This window comes from Lemur catta, chromosome 14, assembly GCF_020740605.2.
Source record: "Lemur catta isolate mLemCat1 chromosome 14, mLemCat1.pri, whole genome shotgun sequence".
Classification (NCBI taxonomy): Eukaryota; Metazoa; Chordata; class Mammalia; order Primates; family Lemuridae; genus Lemur; species Lemur catta.
Genome location: NC_059141.1, coordinates 26,525,026 through 26,546,916, shown reverse-complemented (window position 1 = coordinate 26,546,916; position 21,891 = coordinate 26,525,026). Strand labels below are relative to the sequence as shown.

Here is a 21,891-nt window from a genome sequence, read left to right as displayed (position 1 = left end):
CCAAATGCCCATCAACTGATGAATGGATAAACAAAATGTGGCATATCCACACAATGGAATATTATTCAGCAATAAAAAGAAATAAATTCCAAAACATGTTGTTCAGGATAAATAATCTTTGTTTATTAATTAAAATAAATAAGATGAATGTTGAAAATATTATGCTAAGTGAAGGAAGCCAATCACAAAAGACCACATATTATACAATTCCAAATATATACTATGTCCATGATAGGAAAATCTATAGAGACAGAAAGTAGATTAGTGGTTGCTTTCGTCTGGGGAGACTGGCAGGATTGTGGGACAATAGCTAAATGACATGGGATTTCTTTTTGAGGTGACGAAAATATTCTAAAATTGCTTGAGGTGATAGTTGTACAAATCTGTGAATACACTAAAAACCATTGAATTGTATACTTTAAATGGTGAAATTGTATCGTATGTGAATCATACCTCAATAAATCTGTTACCAAAAAAAAAAACAAACAAACAAAAATAACAACCAATGGCAAATCACAAACTGGTTAAAAATTTGAAATAAATATGACAAGGAGCTAATCTCCTAAAAATACGAAGAGGTTATAGAAATCTCTTTAAAAACACCCAAAGCCCAATAAGTAGACAATTCACGAAAGAAAGAATATATATCACCTCCTCACTCAAAAGAAAGAAAATATCATTCATTCACACTAGTCATCACGGAAATTCAAATACAAATATCATACTGTATTCCTGTCTTACGGTTTCAAATTAGAAAATGTTTAAAGTATCCTTGGTGACTGTTTGGAGGTGACTGGGGGACAGGCACCCCCTCGATGCTGAGGGAAGTATAAAGTGCACACCCTTTCTGGAAAGCCAGGTGTCCATACCCAGAGAAAGAGGAAGCCTTTAAAATGTTCACACCTGTTACTATATAATTCTACTTCCAGAAGTTTCTCTAAAGGAGGAAAATAAGTATCCAAAAATGCAGAGAAAGATACTGAACCAAGATGTCTTGGCATCAGTGAAAAAACTGAAAACAGCCTGTCTGAAAGAATATTAAAAACATTCTTTTCAAAGAGTTTTAAGTGACGTGGGTAAAGCTTATGGCATGTGAAGCAAAACAGCAGGTTATAAAATTATATCTCATGCTGCAGGGTTTCAATTATATAAAAATGCGTTTTAAAGGGTTAGAAGAAAATGTGTGGCTGGTTTCTGCATGCCTCTGCTTCCTTCTCTCTCCTTCGACCATTTTATGTATTTTAGGATTTTCCGCAGTGAGACAGCATTACTTTGGTAATGGGGGTGGATAATGGGAAAAGTAGCAACTGAATCTATCGGCTAATAATTAGCCCAAGGGCCAGCTTGACACAAATGAGATTGATTCTGATAGTGCAGTGCTTGGCAGACAGTCCCCAGCACTCAGACGGGCCGTGGAAAAGAAACAATTTTTTCCAGTAGGTCCATTCCTTTAGTCACCTTGGATAGTCAGGGTAGCTCGCTCATTTTAGGACGTCAGGCAGGATGTCATTCATTCTGCAGAGTTATTCTGGTGGCACTGCCTGACAAGCCACGGTGGCCGCTTCCACAGTGCACTGCAGAGAAGGCCAGCATCTCAATGGGGACAGGCCAATCACTTCGGCAGATTAAAAGTTTCCCCTGAAGGAAATGCCAGCTCAGACATACTCACTGCTAAAATCCACCTGATGGAGTGGGTTGGTCCCAAACTTTCCCCCTTGGACGTGTAGATCCCTCTTCAACCATTATTATTATTGAAGATAATACCACCTTTGCTGTCCTGAGACTCAAATAATAAATGAGTGAAGTCACTCTGAAAACCCCACGGATCCTCTCCAATGTAAGGCATTATGAAGATGCCATTAGCATTGCTTTAGAATGCAACAATATCCTCTCAGCTATTATGAAGTCTAGAGAAACTCTGGAGAAATTATAGAAAAATATTCTTTGTGCATCCTGTTCCCCAAAGTCTCATCTATAAAGGGCTCATGTGGCAAATACTCTTTGAATTTAGTGGCAGGAAAAGTCTGTCTCTTCAGAGAACTTGCCTGCTTTCTCTTATTATTAGACAATAACAATGAGCTAACATTGGTATGTTTCACATTTTGCCCTTGCTGCCAGGCAGCTCGGTGACAAATTTGGTTCTTAATCTCTTTCACACTCTTGTCCAGGTCCTTGGTCTTGCCTATTTCTCTTTTTTATATAGTGTTTAATTTTGGAGACTGCCTCAAATACTGTGGGCATCCAGTCGGTATGTGAATCACTGTTTCTCAAACCAGTGTCTGCCTCAGACATATTCCCTATGAGAATTTGTGTTTGGGCTCTTCATTTAGATGATGATGCCTTTGTAACGGGATGCAAGAACATTTCAGATTATCTGAATGACTACATCATAATTGGGTCCTGCCATAGGATTTTGGTGCCTGTGTTTGTGTTTGCAATCACTTTGCAACTAGGTCATGCTATGCTAAATGTTGGAGGCTAATGAGGACAGAAGAGAGGAGGCAGGATGTATGCAAATGAGGCATTTGTGCCAACTGAACACAAGATTCCCCTGTATACTACTTTAAATAGAGAAACGTGGTGGGAGATCCAAGTACCAAAATAACACAGGGGAGACGCAGTGAGCCTCCCAATGGACTCAGTGAGTACCCCAGCCTCTGTGCAGTGTTCATGATGCCGCCTCAACAAGCCAGCACCGTTTATGACAAAACAAATGCCATCAATTTGCCTTTTATTTATTTGACGCCTGTATTTGTATCTTGTTCATTTGTTTGCTTTCAGAGTTGAGAAAGGACAATAAAGATAAGGAGTTAAATATGTTTATGCATATTAAATGACATCAAAATAATTAATCTGTCAACACTAAAGGTTCATCATAATTTTTTCCCATAGGAGGGAGCCTATACGCTAGAATTTTAAATGTAATCAGTATACGTATGCACTCAGACCCATACTTAAGCCATATGGAGAAGCTCACACTAGGTAAGAAGGCTAATGACTCATTATTATTACCAATAATAATAACCATCAATGTTACCATTTATTGAATATTGTGGTGACTGCTCAATGGTCTTAATCTCATTCAGTCCTCCAAACAACCCTGTAAAATAGGAATCAATATTCTATTCCCATTTTATAGATAAAAATACTGTGCCCGGAATGAATGAAATAACTGAGCCAAGGTCATGCAGCCAGCAAGGCAACAGAGCTAGCATTCTCCCCCAGGTGTCTCTGCCCTGCCTCCTTTCTGGATTTCTGGATGTGGTCCAGGGCAGCAGAAGGCAGTGCCACTTGCTATTCCTGGTCTGGGGTTGTGACTCTGCAGCTCACGAGACACAACTCGGGCTTTTGCTGTCACTGACACCTGTTGGTGCAACCAGTGCTGGCTTGGTCACGTATGTTGTGACCTACCATCAGGGCAAACGGGCACATTCCAAGAAATGAGGTTTAAGTCAACAGACATTTAATGCCAATTGGACCAGCAAAAGTTCTGAGTGCCCTAGTGGCCTCTGACCCAAGAATGCATGCTCTTATTTTCCAGTTAAATTTTCATACCACAATGCCACTGCCTCTTTTTGCTGCATAACGTCTGGTATTCCGTCGGCACTCTGGAAGGGGCAGGGTAAAGAATGGAGTCTGCTCTTTTTGGAGAGTTTTTTTCAGAGTATGCAAGCTAAGGTAATGCTAAGCCTTGGGAAACATAAAACTAAGCATGGTTCTTAAAAACAACCATGACAGCTATTTGTTCAGCAGCTGCAATATGCCAGGGGCCATGTAAAACACAACATAGATGATTCAATTTTGTCACAGCTAGGAGACTGGTAAGATTCTGCCCATTTCACAGATGAAATTGAAGTAGGTTGTCCAAGCTACACAGTGCATGCGTGCTGCAAGGCGATTGAACCCCCAAATCCACGCTCTCTTCCATCTGCCAGGGTTTCCCACACTGTGAGCCATGCACCCTGGTGGTGCAGGGATGATTTTAAAGTGTACAGCAGACATTCAAGGACACTGAGCCACATATTAAGAAAGCAGTCCCCTTTCAATTCTTTCAATTCCACTTATACTCTCCTCCCAAAAAACAAAGACTTCACCTGGTAGGAAGATGCTTTTAACACAGGTTTAACATGGGTACCTCCCTTTGCTCCATAGAGGGAACAAGGCCTTTTGCTCACAGGCCTCTGTAGGCAGCCATAGCTCAAAGAAATTAACACCAATGTTTGCTTCTTATTCACTGTTTCAATAGTCACCGTCACTCTATATCAAGAGATACTGGTTTTTCATTTACAGTGGCAAAGTTTCCTTTTAAAATAAATTTACTTAAAAAACTGAATTGACCTAAAATATTAAGTTAATAGCATAATGGAAAAGTTTGGAGAGCAGATAGTGGTGATGTGAATGCAATTAAAATTGGTTAAAATGACAAAACTATGTTATATATATTTTACCACAATTTTTTAAAATTAACAACATCAAATACCAAAAACCACTGAATCGTACACTTTAAATGGGTGAATTGTAATGGCAGATGAATGATATCTCAATAAAGCTGTTTAGGAAAATTATAGTTCTATGGGACAAAGGTAAGCCAAAAACAATGTTGGTAGTTCTCAAAAGACTGAAATTTGGGAAAACTGCATTATGCTATATTGCTTCCATTTTGTTAAACTAAATTTATTTTTTAAAATGTTGAAATAAGATAAAGTGAAGGCGGGAAGGCAGGAGGAAGGCCTGTAGCATAACCGAGATGCATGGCTTTCTCCAAGTTTTGGATGACAAGGAAAAAGAAAGTGAGCAGAGAAGGAAATTGAGGAGATAAATTGCAACTGAGAATGAAGAGCTTGCCACCAATCTAGTCAAAAGCGGACTGAAACAGAAAACAGTTACAGGGCCAGTCAGGGGAACACGTGTCTCTGTGTCGGACTGAAGTATAACAGGAGTGGATCATCAGTCCGTGTCCAAGACTTCCAGGGTGACCGATGAAAGAAAGAGTGAAGAATATTTAAAGGTTTCTTAGAACAATGCAGAGACAAGTAGCCACGCAACCTAAATATTGGGGTTCACAAAGGACAGGGCTGTGTTGACATCCCAGGTCTGGGACCCAGATTGAACTATCCCTCAATATCGCTCAGATGGAGCAGGAACATAGAGTTTTGCCTGAGGTCTGGAGAAACTTCTAGAGGCTTTTCCACTTGGAATGAAACTTCTCAGCTGTAGCGATCAGCTGAATTGGGAAGATGAGGTTCCACATGAAAAAGCTGAGAGAACTATGTGATACCTTATCATCAAGCACCAACCGCTATGACAAGACTATAAACATAACTAAATTGAGTGAGTTAAATGTTTCTAAGTGTTTAGAAAAGTGCTGGCACATGAAAATGTGACAGAAGTTTAGAGAAGTTAAGAAAAACTTCCCAAGGGGTGAAAAAGACAAGCTTAGTTCCCTGAAGTCAAGTGGCATTCAGATGCCGAACTTACCCTTCTGTGAAAAAGGTTTGATATTTTCTATTCAGATTAATAAAATAATTCATTGCCCATTCCTTTATTTCTTCAAAAAATAGTCATTGTCTATTGATGAATAACAAATACTCAAAGCCCCGGCTTGCCAAGAAACGCAAGAGCAAGAACACGTCTGTCCTCGCTGGTACTGGGGAGACCATGCACGAGAGTTAGAAGGACTTTCCCACATGGGCAAAGCGTGACTCAAGCCACAAGGCATGAGAGCAAGGGGTGTGTGTGGGCTACAGGAAGCAACGTGGGGGCACCTTCTGTATCTACCGGGGGGAGGGCTGCATGAGACGGAGGGAGCTTGGGTGTCTGAGGGAACCCTAAATGCCCTGCAAAGAAGTTTGGTCTGTATCGTGGAGACCTGTCAGCAAAAAGGTATTCAGGAGAAAAGGAAATTCTGCAAACTATAGACTGAAAATGCAGCTTTATTTTTCTTAAGTTGGACATTTTCTTTGCTTGGTTTTAAAATAATTCCAGACACTCGAGCAGAATGTATCAGCTCTTTTGTAAAGTCTGGTCAGAACTGAGAAGTGTTGTGGCTGCCCACCCCTTCCCACCCTGAGCGAGCACTGCCTTCAGATGTATGAAGTAACACAAACTAGTGGCTAACACAGTGTTACCAAGCCAACAACCTGTTCTCTCTGCTTCCAGGAATAAGTAAGATGCTATAATAAACTCAATGTCTGAAAGTGTACCATAAGCATGCCTTACAAAACGCTTAGGAGATGATTCTGAAGTAGACTATAAACACTGCATTGATTTTGTTTACACTGGCTATCTAAGCTTAGAAGTTCAGTGCCAGGGCTATTGTTGCGTCCCTGACAAGCACAGAAGGAAATCTGAAGCCTGGCCTTGTGTCCAAATTCCAAATGCGTGAACCCCAATGAAGGAGCCTTTGCTCTACTGCAAATATACTTTAGTTCGCAGGGTGGAAGGTGAGAGGCTTGCAGTGGTGGGACTCAGATCATGAGTTTCAATAACCCCCCACCTGCCCCCCAGCTTCCTGGCAAACATCAAGACTGCTTTTTCATTTTAGTCATCACCATGGGTCTTTCTTCCTCCTTGTTCACCCACCTTGGTTAATAGGCATTGAATTTCCTGTCCAATTAACCCCTTTCACTTACAAAGCTCCCAACAGAGAGTGACAAGTACACCCAACCTCCAAGTCATCAGCTACCTCAAAGTCACACACAGTCATCAGACTGATGGTAAGAGGGTCAGTGGAATGCCGGGTTCTTACTCACCGGATGTCTTACTGGCATTAAAGCCAAGGGAGAGAGGTGGTAACTATTACTTGGAGGTGTTAGTGTGAGTTAGTTAAAGTGACATCAATCATTGTCCTCATCACCTTCATCATCATCATCCTCATGATGCCAAAAAGATAATGCAGAGTCCTATGGACACATCCCCAACTCAGACTTTAAATAAATTCATGGTGGCCACTCTGTCTCCCTGGAAACAAGGAGAAGGCAGTAGAAAGCAGGAAGGAAGAATGAATCCACTCCTCCCCCAATCCCATGCTCCTGACTGGAACGCAGGCTGGCTCACCTGTGACATCCAACCTGCTTTGCCATCCAGGTGTTCTGTGCCAGCTGCAGATTCCTGAGGCTGCCTGGTCTCACTACACATCGGTGGATCTACCGTACATCAACCCAAGTCTTCTCTAGCTGGCATAGAACCAAGAAACAGTATTTCTTGATTCACCAGATAATTCACCTAGCCCTCCTCAAGGTAGTTCAGGTTCAAGATCCAGAGGGCAGGACAAGAGGAGAGAAGACCTGAAGCCTCTAAGACCTTTCTCCAGCCCCCGCTTGAATAAATGAGCTACTAGCTATAAATGAACTATTCAAAGTGTTAGCTTTTTGGTTTTGTTTTTTAAAGCAGAGGATGTCGATTCTTCCCTTCCCCTCCTCACCCCACCCTACCTGCTCTTCAGCTTGAACAAAAATAGCACCACAGCTGAGGCTGCCATGACAACCAGTGAGAGCATGTGCTCACCCTTGTCCACCGATGATAAAAGCTGCCTTCGGCTCCCACAGCCCTCTGCCAGCTGGGGCTGGGGCCCTTATCCTTCTTCCAAGTTCAACCTTCAGGAAACTTTCCTGAGTAGAGCCAAGGTGCTCTCTCCTCCTCCAAGAAGCCAAGGGTTAGCTGGAGTTGTCTCGCTACCCAGGGCCTCAGAACTTTTCAATTTGTTCTCATTTGTTCTTTTCGGTGTCTCCAGGCACTGGAGGTGAGGTGAGGTGACTATGTCCAGTTTGCAGATGAAACAATAGAGGCACGGGACCGTGGACTGACTGGCCCTAGGTCATTAGCTGCTGGTTTCATCGTAGAACCACATTTAGAACTCAAGGTTCCGGCCCCCAGACCCACTTAGCAGAAGAGCAGAAGGGACAGCCGCTCAGGAAACATGACCCTTTAAAAGGGGGAAATATTCCTCTGGGTGAGCTGCTTCCTAGCCACAGACTGAAGTTCCCCCAATCAATCTCTGGGATACAAACCTAGGAAGGGTTGAAGAAAAAAATCTGCTTCCCACCGTGGTAAACAGGCCCCACAATAACCCACCTCTATTCTGGACTCAGCATCTCTGGGGCTTCTGCCACCAAACACAGGTGACCAAAAGAGCCCAGGAAAGCTTCACTGGTCGGGTTCCTCAAGATCCTTAAGAAGTACTGTCTGTACCTACATCCCAATGGCTCCCCACCCCGCCCAGGCCCGGAGGCCCGCAGGCCCCTGTTTCATCGTTCAGGAAACCCCAGTGTTGCTAACAAAGCAGGAGCTACCACAGCCCCCCAAAAGGCTTCCTCTTTCTTCATCTCTTTCCGACACTTATAAATGTGCTTCCTCTGCCTATGTAAATTTGGTGCAAATGGCACAATGCAGGCTTGTAATGAGGCCATTAATAACCAGCCTTTTAACAGGCTCTTCTTGGTTTCCTGGTGCAGGAATCAATTCTAATCTAGACAGACACTGATGTCTAGATTTACTGCTGTGAGGACGGGCAAATGGGCTTTGTATGGGGCAGGCAGCCACATAAACGCGGCTTACTTTCACCTAATCAAGAACTGAGAGGCCAAAGGCAACTCTTGATAATAACCACGCTTAGGAAATTGTGAAAAAAATTTCTTTCTTTTTTCTCCCTACCACTCAATCATCAGACTTCCAGCAAAGGCTGAGATGGTGGTTTTGCTGATCCTTAGCATTCTGACCAGCTGAACAGATGAAGTTGAGCTGGTCGGTTTCACTTTCCATTTTTCAGAAGGGTAACTTTCTATTTCTTGCTTCTCACTGGGAAACATTGTGTCTGGACTCATAGGGTGGTCAAGGTGGGGTCGGGAGCGTGATGCTCCTTGGTGAAGGGCTTAAAGAAATAGAAAACACCAAGATGGCGCTCCAAATTCCACTTAAATAATTACAGGCCAAAATTAAAACTCCTTTAACCCAGGAGCTGCTAATTAACCCAATTAAAATTGGGGATACTAAGGCCAAGGCTCTAAAGATAGTCTATAATATTTCCTAGCAACATAAATGCAGTTACTGAGAGATTCTGGAAAAGCACATTCAACTAAGAAGACCTGGATTCAAAACCCATCTCTGCCATTTACCAAGTAATCTTGACCCTTCTAAGCTTGCATTTTCCTCTCCTTTAAGAAAGGAATGTTTACACCTGCCTGGCCTGTTGCACAGGCTTGTTGGAATTAAGAGATAAACGCGCAGAGGCCCTTTGAACACTGAAACATACTAGACAGACTTAAATCAATTATCGTTGTTTAGCTGTTGACCAAATTGTTCTTCTACGAGACTGTGATTTCTCTGAGAACAGATTCCCCGACATTCATTCATCTTTGTATCTCCCCAGAGCCTAGAATATAGTAAGAAATCAATAAATGCTTTTTGCAAGAATGGGTGAATCAATGAATGAGATAAGACCAACCACCTAAGTTACTAGCAGGCAAAACAACACCTCAGGGAGGACCACTGCAAGGCTTCGTGCCTGGAGGCTTTTAGTGTGGAATTGGGAGAGAAACAGGAAACTGTCTCACCTCCTAATTTATGATAGCAGGATGAACTAAGCTGCCCTGAAAATTCTTCATGGTACACTGCATTAGCCTGGGTCTTCCAAAACACAAAGGCTGAACTGAGATTAAACATATAAGGATTTTATTAGGGAAAGTGTCTGGGACCGAAATTGGGGAGGAAGGCTGGGAGAACCTTGAGGCTGTCCGGCTCCAAAAGAAGAAGAGAGGAGAGGAAGGTTGGTTGGAACTGTCCTAGACTACTGAGCAGTCTAAGGAAAGTTGTGCAAATTTGTCAGAGTCCTCAAACTGAAGTCAGCCACTGGAGAGTCCCATGCCTTCCAGAAATGGGCCTGCTGTAGCATCCACACCATGCTCAGTTGGCTGGGAGCAGCTCTGGGACGCAGGGCCTCGGTCAAAGCCATGATGGATTTAGAGCACAGCACTGCGGCCAGTGGTCAGTTCCATTCCCAGTAGCGGGAGGCCGTCAAGGCGCCTTCTCACGGCCGCCACATACATGGCAGTGCTTCTGAGCATGGAGCTGAGAGTCCAGACCGTCTGGATTGAATCCCTGCTCTCACCAGCGGTTTACCTCAGGCAAGTTAAGGCCTCATTCTCCTTATTTGTAAAATGGAGATTATAATTCCTACCTCTCGGGATTGTTATTGTCAAATGCTATGTCTCTCACACAGTAAGTGCTCAGTAAAAGGCAGCTGCCATTTCTCTGTCCCTTATTATTATTATTCATGAATAATAATACTTATATTAATAAGTATTATATTACTTAATAATTAAGTCTCAGAACAAAATAATAAGTACTATATTACTTACTCTACTTATGATAAGAATTATATATTTATTATTATAAAAATAAGTACTTCTATTAGCAATGAGGACCTGAGAATAGTCCCCGCTGTTGCATACTTGTACTGGAGTCTTTTGAGGCCATCACAGGGACAGGGAAGGTGGCCTAAAACCATGGTTTGGCAGTATCACAAGTTAACCAACCAAACCAGTTTGCCTACAAAGGAAAGATCAGAGGGACTTTCCCAGTTTGGCTGGTTCCTGGAGGGGCCGCCAGGGTGGGTTGCATTGTGCCAGAATCTACCTGAAGCCATAACCTCCTCTCCTCCCTTCTGCTGGCAACGTTCTCAGTCTGTCCCTGCCAGCTGTGAGACCCCTGTCTGCCTCTTAAAGAAAAAATGGTCAAGGAACCTTCCCCGCAAGAAAAAGGACTGTCCCCAGGCTCTGAGAGACACGGCTCTTTGCTGTGCTGTATCCATTGTAAGCACCCATTTGGGGACTCTCTTCTTCCCTTAGTCTCTGTGACCTTGTTTTTTTTAAACCTTGGCCAACTTTCGGTCGCGGTCATTGCCTGGCTACTGCTGGCCTCTGACCCCTGCATCCCACTGGAGGCACAGAGTGTCCCCATGCTGGGCTGCTATGACCAGAGGCAATTATAGGTGTCATGGCCCCAGTTCAGCTGGCTCAGGCCTCTCCCAGCCTGCTGACCCTCACGCCCTGGTGACAGTAATGACCAAGAACCAACAAGGAAAAGAGCCCAGACAAACGGGAAACTGGCTCTTACCTCTTTCACCGCCACTTAGTGGCCTTCTCTCCAGCTCCCTTTTCCCAGAGGGTCACCAAAAACACACGCTGGGGTTTTCTGGTTTTTTCATCTTTGAAAGAATGACCTTCAGTTTTTCTAACTGAAAGAGTCCAAATTAAACTAAAAAAACATTGATTTTGTTTAATAATTAACAGCTCAACAAAGCTGATCGAACTGTACTTTCCAGAATAGTAAGCTCCATTTCACAGGGACTTTTCCAGGGGGTTTTAGTTTCCATGTTGGAGCTGGAATCCAATACTTGGGCTGCCAAGGCCAACCTCAGCCTGAGGCTGGACAGCAGAGGACACAAAATACAGGACCGGCTGAGCCCTCCCGATCAGGCCTAACTGGACCTCCCCATCTGAGGATGGAGGGGGTCGTACTCCAAGGTAAAGTCTCAGAGCAACAGAACAGGCTGGACACTTGTGTGGCCTCCAACGCGGCTTCTTTTTCCCCACTGGTGCTCCAAGCCGGAGCCAGGAGGTGCTGGGCTGACCTGGCACTAGACATGCCCAGTGTCCAGGAGAGAGAACTGCCATCACTGTGGAGAAACACCGGTTAAGCCATCTTCCACCTCCATGGCACATAAAAATATTTACAAGCTTACTAATTAGCCTCCTCACATCACCTTTCTTTATCGCTTGTTTGCATTCATCCCTCTGATTAACTGAAAAACCAATCATGCTTGGTTTCTTTGCAAATCCAAATTCTTTAAGAAATGACACCCTGAAGTCAAACCTGGGCATTCTCACATCCCTACCCTAAGGTCAGCTATCCATTAACCACCACTAACCACTTGGCCTTGGTGAGTCACTTCCCCTCTCAAAGCCCAGTTTGTCCTCCTCTGTGTTAAGACACAGTGGACAATACAGTTTGATTTTGGAGGCCCCGCCCAGCCCTGACACTCTGTGAGTCCACTGGCCTTGCCACCTGCATTCTCACTAAGCACAAAAATATGGCCCTTTGACTTTCTGTAGCTATTTCTCCCCAATAAGTACGGTTTGGTTAGGCATAACATGAGATACAAAGTGAGAGGACAGACTTTTCAGTCTGGGGTCGCAAGCATAAGGACACAATATAGTTCTCACTGTTATTTTATCAGGATCACTAGAAACCTGATCGACATTGGAATCAGGGTCAAGAGTGATCTATCCCAGTGGTTCTTATCTCCTCAGAGGGAGGCTGGAGATTTTGCAAAGGTCCTGCCAGAGTAATGAATTAGAATGGAGAAGCCATGTAGCTGTTAGAAGCACAGCCAATATTATATTCTCATTTTATATTTAAAATTTTTTAACTATTATTTTTATAATATGAACTATGGAAGGGGAATGTGTGTCAAAAGGGATCGTGGGTTAAAACAGGTAGAACACTGCTTCCCTGGAATCCTGCAACCTACTGTCCAGCTCTCCGCCACTGCCCTCAACCTCTGCCCACTGGCCGCAAGACCTCATTCTTTTTCACTTTTCCTCTCCATGATATCGCAGTCCTTTGTACTTCATGTTTTTCCAACCCAGCAGCCACGATATAGTTTATTTCCTCTTTGGTCAGGGTTCAGCAGCCTTCCAAAAGTAGGGGTACCAGACACAGAGCTGTGCAGGGGAAGAGGAGAGTGGCCCACTCATACCAAGTAGGCAAGGAGCACCTGGAAGGTTCTCATGCACAAAAACCTCCCCCACCTCCACATTCTACTAATAAAAGCTTCATCCGAGTTATCACACTGGGGATAATGCAAATGCTCTGGGGAAGGGTTCAGCTTCATGGTCACTCACACCTTAGCAAGAATTATTTTTGAATCTTAGATCATCAGAGTTTGAAAAAAACCTTAAGAATCATCTAGTGCAAAATTACACTAAAGGATTTTTGGTTTTTTTTACCATGGTCAACTTCTACTTGAATATTACAGGGACAAGAGCTCCCTTCTTGAGTCTACTCCACTGATGTATATTTTGAATTATCTGTGAAAGCTCATTCTCATCTTCAGTCCCACCCCGTGGAATCTGTTAAGATGGTTCTGCTACAAGTAAGGGAAATCCCAACTCAAAATGCCTTAAACATCAAGGACATTTTTCTTCCAGAACAGAAAATCTAGCAGTCAAGTGAGTCTGGGGTTGGTGAGCTTTCAGGCACATCACCAAAGTCCCAGGCTCCTTCCATCTCTCTATTCCATCATCTGTGGCACAAGCTTCATTCTCAGGCTGGTGCAGAGAACGTGGGAACTTCCACCATAACGTCCACCACTCCTGCCTCCAGGAACCTCCACCTCTAACAGAGTCCTCCCTTACCCTGCAACTCAGAACACAGCCACGGCCCTTTCCACAACATGGCTCATACATGGTTCCGGCCTCCCTGGTGGTTCTTCACTAGACATAGTCTAGTTGACCTAAGAGTAGAACATAGCATCGTACTGTTGAACCAGAGAATAATGCTTCTGCCTCTCAGTGTAATAACTACCCAATCACCTATAAATGTTATCTATCTAAAAATCTGTATTAGTTTTCTAGGCTGCCATAACAAAATACCACAGACTGGGTGGCTCAAACAACAGAAATTTATTTTCTCACAATTCTGGAGGGTACAAGTCCAAGATCAAGGTGTCAGTAGGGTCAGTTTCTTCTCAGGCCTCCCTCCTTTGCTTGCGGACGGCCATCTTCTCACTATGTCCTCATATAGTCTTTCTACTGTGTGTGTCTGTGTCCTAATCTCTTCTTACACCAGTCATATTGAATAAGGGTCCATCCATATGATCTCATTTTACCTTAATTACCTCTTTACAAGCCCTGTCTCCAAATCCAGTCACATTCTGAGGTACTGAGGGTCAGCACTTCCCCATATGAAGATGAGGGAGACAAAATTCATCCCATAACAAATGTGACGTCGGATTTCTGTGCACGCCTCAAAGTCAGATAACAATGGGACACGAAACCTCAGGCAGAGCCTCTGGCTCTCCTCCAGGCACACCTTCAAGGACGCAGCGAATCCAATCACCTTCTTATGTTACGCTGAGATCATCTCTTTGGAGAGGAGGTTTTGACTAGGTTTGGGAGAGTGCTGAAGAGAAAGATCATTCTGGAAACGTGGGCACTTCATGGTAAGCAAAAAGAAGGCTCTGTTAGGGTGCTTCCACAGTCAGAGTGGGTGACTAGACACGAAGGTGCTGAATCGGGGGCTGCTGCTCAGGAGATGCGTCATGACGGAGGTTAAAGGAAAAAGAGCTCAGAGGTTATCGGAAAGCAAATCCAGCGATTTCCCAATCTTACTTAGGACACAGGTAGTGGCAACTGCATCTGGGACACTAAAAATTATCTCGTATCCTAGAGTGACTGCCTGTCTGTGATTAGCCAGGCGGGCAGTGATGACTTGGCATTTTGCCCAGGGACTTAAAGTCCCAAGTTTCTACAGATGCAGTCAATGAAAAGCAATTGCTAGGTATACTTTCACATTCTCACTGTCTTTAAAAAATATACACACAAATGTGTGTGTGTGTGTGTGTGTATAGAGAGAGAGAGCTTGAGAGAGGAGAGGGATGTATTATACTATTAGAGTAACTACACACAAATATCAGAAAATTAAGTAGCTAGCACTAAAGAGTAAGATTAAGATAAACAAACACCTGTTCATAGATCAGTTACTCCTGATCCTTAACTGTGCCTTCTTAGGTTAAATTGCTTAACTTAAGAGCCAAAAGCCTGCACTCCAGGTCGACTTACGATTCTAATGCTTGAAGCTTTAGGGAAACCCGATGTTATTACAGTTCTGCTGATTTTCTCTCCTTCTTGCTGGTGAGAGCAAGTACTCAAAGGATGGACATAGTGGCTGGAGGGTCTGTAAAGATTGCTCGGCCCTGCTCCTACATCTGATGCTTGAATCTCCCCCACGACCAAATGCCTACTTAAACCAATGAAACTGGTGCATGGGAGTTCACCTCTGCAAGAGCTGCCTTTTCTCCAAGGAAACACTTTATCCTTTCTTCAATTTCCTCAGGGAAGAAATTGTCCAGGGAGAAGAGAAACGCCTTTTTTTGTCCCCTGCTTTAATTTGTACTGCCTCGCCATGATGCGGTAAGTCTGTGCTGACATGATACCCGGGTGGGGAGGGAGCCATGTGACCCCATCATTCTTCTTCTTTTTTTTTTTTGCCCCATTAATAAATGCTTTTTAGCCACTTCACCAACTGACCCCAAGCCTTACCTCTCATCTCTAATCAAAACCTTAATGGGATTTTACATAAACTGAAATTTACATTCAATCATCACCATAGCAACCATCACACAGAATTAGATACTTTTCCATCTCTGATATACTCTACTATTTTTTTAAAAGAGCTGCTTTCTCTTCAGTTGCAAATCCAAGCTATTCAGAAGATAACCATTAAAAATCTATTTTGAAAAAACTACATTTCAAAAGACTGTAACAAGGTTCTAAAAACAGGCATTTGAAGTGGCTTCTAGACATGTAGAAACATACACTTATCCCCTCAACTGTGGCCTTAACGTTGCTGAAGTCTTAAGGATCTGGCCCAGTGCTAGGAATTAAATCAAACAAGGCTTCCCTCAAAAGTGTGACAACCACGCCTTGAAAGGTGTCCTGCAATAACAACTCCAAGGTAGGGCAGAAAATTCTGCTAATTTCAAAAAGATATATGCATCATGTTTTAAAAAATAACACAGTTAAACAAGGTTGGATTGGACTATTCAATGTGCAACTGACAAGTCCCTTGAAATTTCTAGAATTCATCTATTCACTGAAGAGGAGCTATTCATTGCTAATGTCGCTCAAGGCTGTGTGGGAGTACGCCAAGGTAGGAAGAGTAAGCCAGAGATAAGGGGAGAGATGCCCACCCAAGAAGTCTCATTTTTTCTCATTCCATGAGTACAATGTCACAAGACAGGCCCTGGGTATTTGCAGATGTTGGATATGTATTTCAGATTTACTAAAAAGTAAGAAAAGATACCTTTCAGAAATTCAACTAAAACAATAAAAAATCTACTTATGAAACTAACCCCACTAACAAATTAATGAGCACCCAACCATCTCACCGCTCCTATATATCTCATTCCTTGGCTACTCACAGTCCCAGACATTGGGTAATTCAGTTGTACTGAAAATTCAGATAATAAAATCAGGTCATTTTCCGTAAGCCAATAATTGTATCTTATTTATTTAAACTACAACGTAGTGATACTCTGATCATTCATTTACTCATTCATCAAATATTTACTGAGCACTGGAAGATGCCGGCATACGCTGAGAGCTGCCTCTGACAAAGATGAGTGAGACTCCATCCAAGACCTCCTTGCTTTTCCAATCCATAGTGTGCCAGATGTTTTATGCCAAAATGTCAGGGAAATCTTAACCCATTTTCTCTGAATAAACATCCAAGGTTATGTCTACATATACAAGGGAATGCCAGTGATACGGCTTGCTGCTCATTTTAACAAGTCCAGTCTGGACACCAGAACTAGACAGACGGTTAATAGGCCACCAGTTCTATTCTTAAGACCTAGTAGAACTCACCACAGGACACTTATTTTGAGATTTCTGAAAATGCCCTGCAACTCTGCCACTTAGGAGACAGGGCTGAATTCCACCCCAAATGACAAAGAAGCTTCCCCCAAATTCCCCTAATAGCCTGGCACTGTGAAAAGCAGGCAGAGGCCATTCTGAATTCTTCTCAGTCATTCTTTTCTACTCAAGAGCACTGACGTAGCTAGTTAGGCAACCTGTGCAAGGAGAGGGTTATTTCCAAACAGTTGCCAAAGTATCCTGTATGCTTAGAAGTGAGAAATCTTAAGTATTAAGTGACATGATGTATATGCAAAAAGTGCTAGCCCAGGGATGACATGCTGGTCTCCTTCCAGGTGCCAGCTCCAGTGCAACACTGGTGGCTGCCTAGCACCCTGAGTGAGACTAGCACTGGGGCCAAGGCCCAACTCCATGAGCAAAGATGCCTTGATCTATTAAGGAAGTCTGATCTGGGAGCAGGCAGGCTGCGTTGTACAATGTGTCTCACTGTGCAAGGAAGCCCAGACCATGCTGCAGGGGAAGGGGCAGATACATGCCACTGAGTTACCAGGGAGCGTGTGCAGAAATACTCCGACAGAAAATCCCAATGCAACAATCCTTAGAATGCAATCTTAAGAAAACTTTGAGGCACAATTGGCAGAATTTAAGACAGAACGGGTACCTTCCAAATTGCTGGAAAAGATATGAGTTAACCAAACACATTCCATATTGGCAAAAAAATGCACCAAGAAAGCATAAAACCATGGAAAGCCCAAATATGATCACAGAAATCAGAGATCAGAGCATTTGAGACACTCTCTAACAGATATGCCATGTTACCAATTAATAAGACAAGCTGAGGATAAGGTTAAAATCCTTTTGTACGTGTTGAAGAGGCTAACCAATATATGCATTGCAACCACCACTGAAATTCTTGGCTTTTTCATCTGTTTTTTGCTTTTTTTTTTTAAAGATCAGTAGGAAGATCACAATCTCTCCAACACAGCCTCCTGGCAATGATGCAGATGTGTGGCTTTTGTGGTCAAAGGAAGCAAAGAATGTCGTTTGGGGTATTTTAGGGCTGTAGACTTACTGCTTTGAAAAATATAAATAAATATATCCACAAAAGCCACAAAATTCAGCTTGTGAGCTATTTATGTCTTGATTTTTTTTTCAGAGTTTCTTAGATGACTGATATCAAATCTAAAATAATTCCAGTGTGGTGATTTTAGGGAGTGGTCAGTCCAGTGGTCATTAAGTTTAAAATGCATGAACCTATCACTGGTGTGAACTGAGCAAAGAGAGAGCACCCCTAAATCTCTCCCATCCTGGGGCTTCATTGTTCGGGTCTGTGCAGCTTGGAAAAGCAGAGGCAGCCAGGTGTGGTTCAGCAAGAAAGGACACTGACCATCTTCATCTGTCCACAGCCCTTGGTGCCCATCTCCATAGCTGGGCTGGCAGCAAATGACAGGCCTCATACCTTCTGCAGTGGAAAGAACTGTGTCTCCTCCTGCCCCCATGGCTGAAGGAACTGTCACACCTGACACACATTCTAGGACTGAAAAGTTTATTGAGCATTTACTATGTGCCAGTCACTGAGCTAGATCCTGGCAGGATCCCACTGGACACATTTTGTTGGGCAGCTTGCTTTCCATCTTAGCTCTTGGGCACCTGTCCTTTACTCAGTCTTCTAGCTTCAATCCTCAAGGACCTCAGGCTTTGGGGTCATGAAGATTTAAGTACAATAATAACTCCAATGCAAAGAGAAAAGGTCAACAACAGAATGTCTAGTGTGGTCAAGGGAAAAGGACAGAAAAGCAATGAGAGTGAGCTCTCCAACACTGGTTCTCCAAATCTCCAAGTCTTAGAAAGGACACCTTAGAATCTGAAAGGAATCCTTCAGGACACATCTCCCCAAAGTTAATAAACTTATGAAATTCATTTCCTCCAGGAAAGAAGGTTAACAGAAGCTTCCAATACTTAAAAAAAAAAAAAAAAGCATTGGGTTGTAATGAATAAAGAGAAATTGAGAACACTTATGTGCATCTCTGAGTTTTTGAGGCTGATCTCAGAATAGACCAACATGCCCTAAGATAGGCCATGGAGCAGGACAGGGAATGGAACTGGGGACAGGGGAGGAAAAAGCTGAAGCCTGAGCAGGCTGGGGTCCAGAGCCTCCCAAACATGCATAAATTAACCACAGGAGATCCATGTTTCCCTGTTTAATGCACTGGGGGTATATGTAGCTTTTGTTCATAGGACAAAAGGTTTCTGCTGCTAACAAAAAAAAAAAATCTAAAAAGTACTCTAATAAAATTTGAGAAGCCAGCAGGGGCTGGATTAGGTAGAGAGCTTTGCACAGTCATATTAAGGAGTCTGGACTGTAGCCTATAGTCAGTGGTTCCCCATCTGGGTTTTAGGAAAATCACTCCAGCAGACTGATAGAGGATGGGCTGGAGAGGTATGAGGTGAAAACAGGAAGACCAATTATTAACAGAAGACAGTCGTCCATGAGCTACGACAAAAGCAAGCTGCAAAACAAAATGCATACAACTATCTACTTTTAAAAATTTTCCATGTGTATGCATACATTAAATTCACAGAAAAGGATCAATTAATTTTAAAACATCAAGTTGCAGAATAATATGTACACAATGATTCTATTTATAATGAAAAAATGTCTATGCCTGTGTGTGTTTTATAAATTCATCAAGATGGACAGGAACAATACACACCAAACTGCTCATGGTATTAATAGTTGCTATTACGGAAGAGAATGATGATTTGGGGAAGTTGATGAATATTTTTACTTTTTCCTCTCTAGAATTCTGCTTGTTAGAAACATTTTTTATAACAAGCACATGTCACCTTTAAAGTTTTTAAAAATATTTCTAAAACTTAAAAGATTACCATAAGATAAAAAGTACTATTTCTGTGACAAGAAATGATCGGGGACTGAAACCAAAGCAGCAGCCGTGAGGATGGCAAGGATGGAACAACCCAGCACCCTGATGCTCATGGAACAGCAGGCGTGAGCCTGGGCGCAGGAGGTGACGGTGAGGGCACAGGGGAGCTGTGTCTCCAATTTCCCGTAGCCCTGGCAGGTGGGCATCTTCACCGCATTGTACAGCTGATTGAAATGGGGCTCTGAGAGCCTTGCCCCAGAATTCACAGCTGCTACTAGAGCCCTGGCCGGCCCTGGTCTGAATCTTAGATTTGCTGCCTTGGCCAACTGGATTCCTTCACATCCAGAGCCCTCTTACTTGCTTTTCTGTGCCCATGACCTAATTCAATGCAGCCGCAGAGAACTAGAGAGCTGGATACGACACACAGGGCAGCGCATGGGGGCACCTGCAGGGAGGAAATGTGTGCCCATCCCTGTCGAGTACTGAGTCCCAGACGCTGAAACTGGCCACTGACAAATGCCCACGTGCTAGCTCAGCTCCTGAGGATTCTTGACAGCAGGGCCTGTGTTTGCTACAGAATCTGTAATCCCTCTGCTGTACCTGATATAGCAGCAAGTCCTCGCTAAATTCACTGAGTGGGTGTTTAATAAATATATATTCACGGGAGGGCAGGAGGATCACCTAAAGCAAATATGAAAGGGGAATTGATTCTTTATTTAGAGCACGAGTGCTCTGAAAGCATTTTTTTCCCTCAACAATTCAGGATGTAGGCAGTCAGTGCACATTTGTGACAGATAATGACTGTGACCCTAACAAGACAGTAATTTAATCACTCTGTTCTAAAGCTGCTTCAGCTGAAAAGTAACTATAATATCTGTGCTCCAAGACTTCAACCGAACAGCCAGCCAACTAAATAGTATCTGCTAAGATCTCTGAGTGCTCATTCTGTGTGCTGGGCCCAACAGAGAATCCCACAGAATGCTACCACACAGGCCCTGCTCCTGCAGAACTTGCACACTGTAACTGGGCTGTGTCCTGCAATTGAGTTCCACAGGAGTCCAGAGAAAGGAGGAGCCATAGGTACTAGAATTTAAATTAGAGGGACTTGGGTTGTGTGGTGAAGGAAAGAGACAAAAACAATGTGGATTCTCCCCAGCCCCTTAAGAACATAATGGCATTTCACAGTATCCATAAAAACACCTGTAGCTTTCACACTATGCCCCTAGTCAGCACCCAGCACTGTGTGGCCAGAACTATTTTATGCCCTAACCACCCTCTCTTAAATGCCAGAGACAGCACTGTCACAGATTCCAGTAGACATGGTACATGGTTGTGTTCATACCTCTTCCATACAACATCTAGAATGCAAACCAAAACCAACTTGGTTCATACACATTTGCAGCAAAAACAAACAAAAATTCAATATGGATCCCAAATTGGCCCACTCTGCCCTGTGAAGGGCAGGATGGATGTAGGTGGGCATGCCCAGGCCACGCGCTTGAAAGCCACTGCCTTGAACACTCCTCTTTCCCTCTGCGCTTTCAATGACATCATTCCTCCAGTCCACCCACAGTCAGAATCTTATCTTCTTGCCTCCTCTTTGTCTCTTTTCCCATTGAATCTCCCTGATAAATCTAGTGCACACATCCCTTGCCACAATCCGTTCAGGCCCTCATTACCCTCATGTCTACATTAAAGCCTCTGTGCACTAACTCCCTCTACAACTCAGGGAAGCATGTAAAAACCAGACCCAACCTTCCTTGCATTCCTGGTCTATGTGACTCACCACTGCTCATCCTTCCTGCTCCTGAACTGCACTGGAGTCTACCCATGGCCTCTGCCCTCATTCCCTGCCCTGTTTACCATGAGGCCAGAGCCAGGAGAAGCATCTGAGTAGGCAATGGTTGGGAGGCCAGTAAGGGTGACATTCACAGAGCTGGTTTGAAGCAAATTTGATGGGAAGGCAGGAGGTGGTAAGAGATAGGGAATTTGTCTTGAAGTCATCTTTGCAGAACAAGCACACTCTTTTCTCTTGGACCCTAGGTTTATGTTCCAAGAAGCTATTGCATATTTAGGGCCAAACAACTCACCCACCCACCCCCAAACACTTGGTATTTCCACTGTTGATTCAATCAGCAAGCTGAACACCAGGGTCTTCCCCACCCACATCGGAGATGAGGCTTATACAAACACACGGCAGAGCTCTCTACAGTTCATAAATACTGATAGTAAAGGGGGCTGGTGATAAGAATCAAAGGGCGAAGGTAAGATGTCAGAGGAACTTAGCACTTGATGCTATCTCACCAAAGTACTCACTAGCCCATGGAAATGTACTACGATATTTCATTGGA

The 21,891-nt window shown here is 43.4% G+C and overlaps 1 protein-coding gene across 3 annotated transcripts in view; it reads right to left on the bottom strand.

The window, feature by feature from the left end:
• The window catches only part of PIK3AP1 (phosphoinositide-3-kinase adaptor protein 1), a 107,086-nt gene that overhangs the window by 57,074 nt on the left and 28,121 nt on the right, over positions 1-21,891 (bottom strand). Inside the window, exon 1 of one of the 3 annotated variants that reach the window (XM_045568745.1) lies at positions 11,113-11,135. The exons of the other annotated variants lie outside the window; for them this stretch is intronic. The gene's annotated coding sequence lies outside the window, so the exon portion shown is untranslated. Of the gene's footprint in view, positions 1-11,112; positions 11,136-21,891 lie in introns of those variants that run through there. 3 annotated transcript variants of the gene reach the window in all.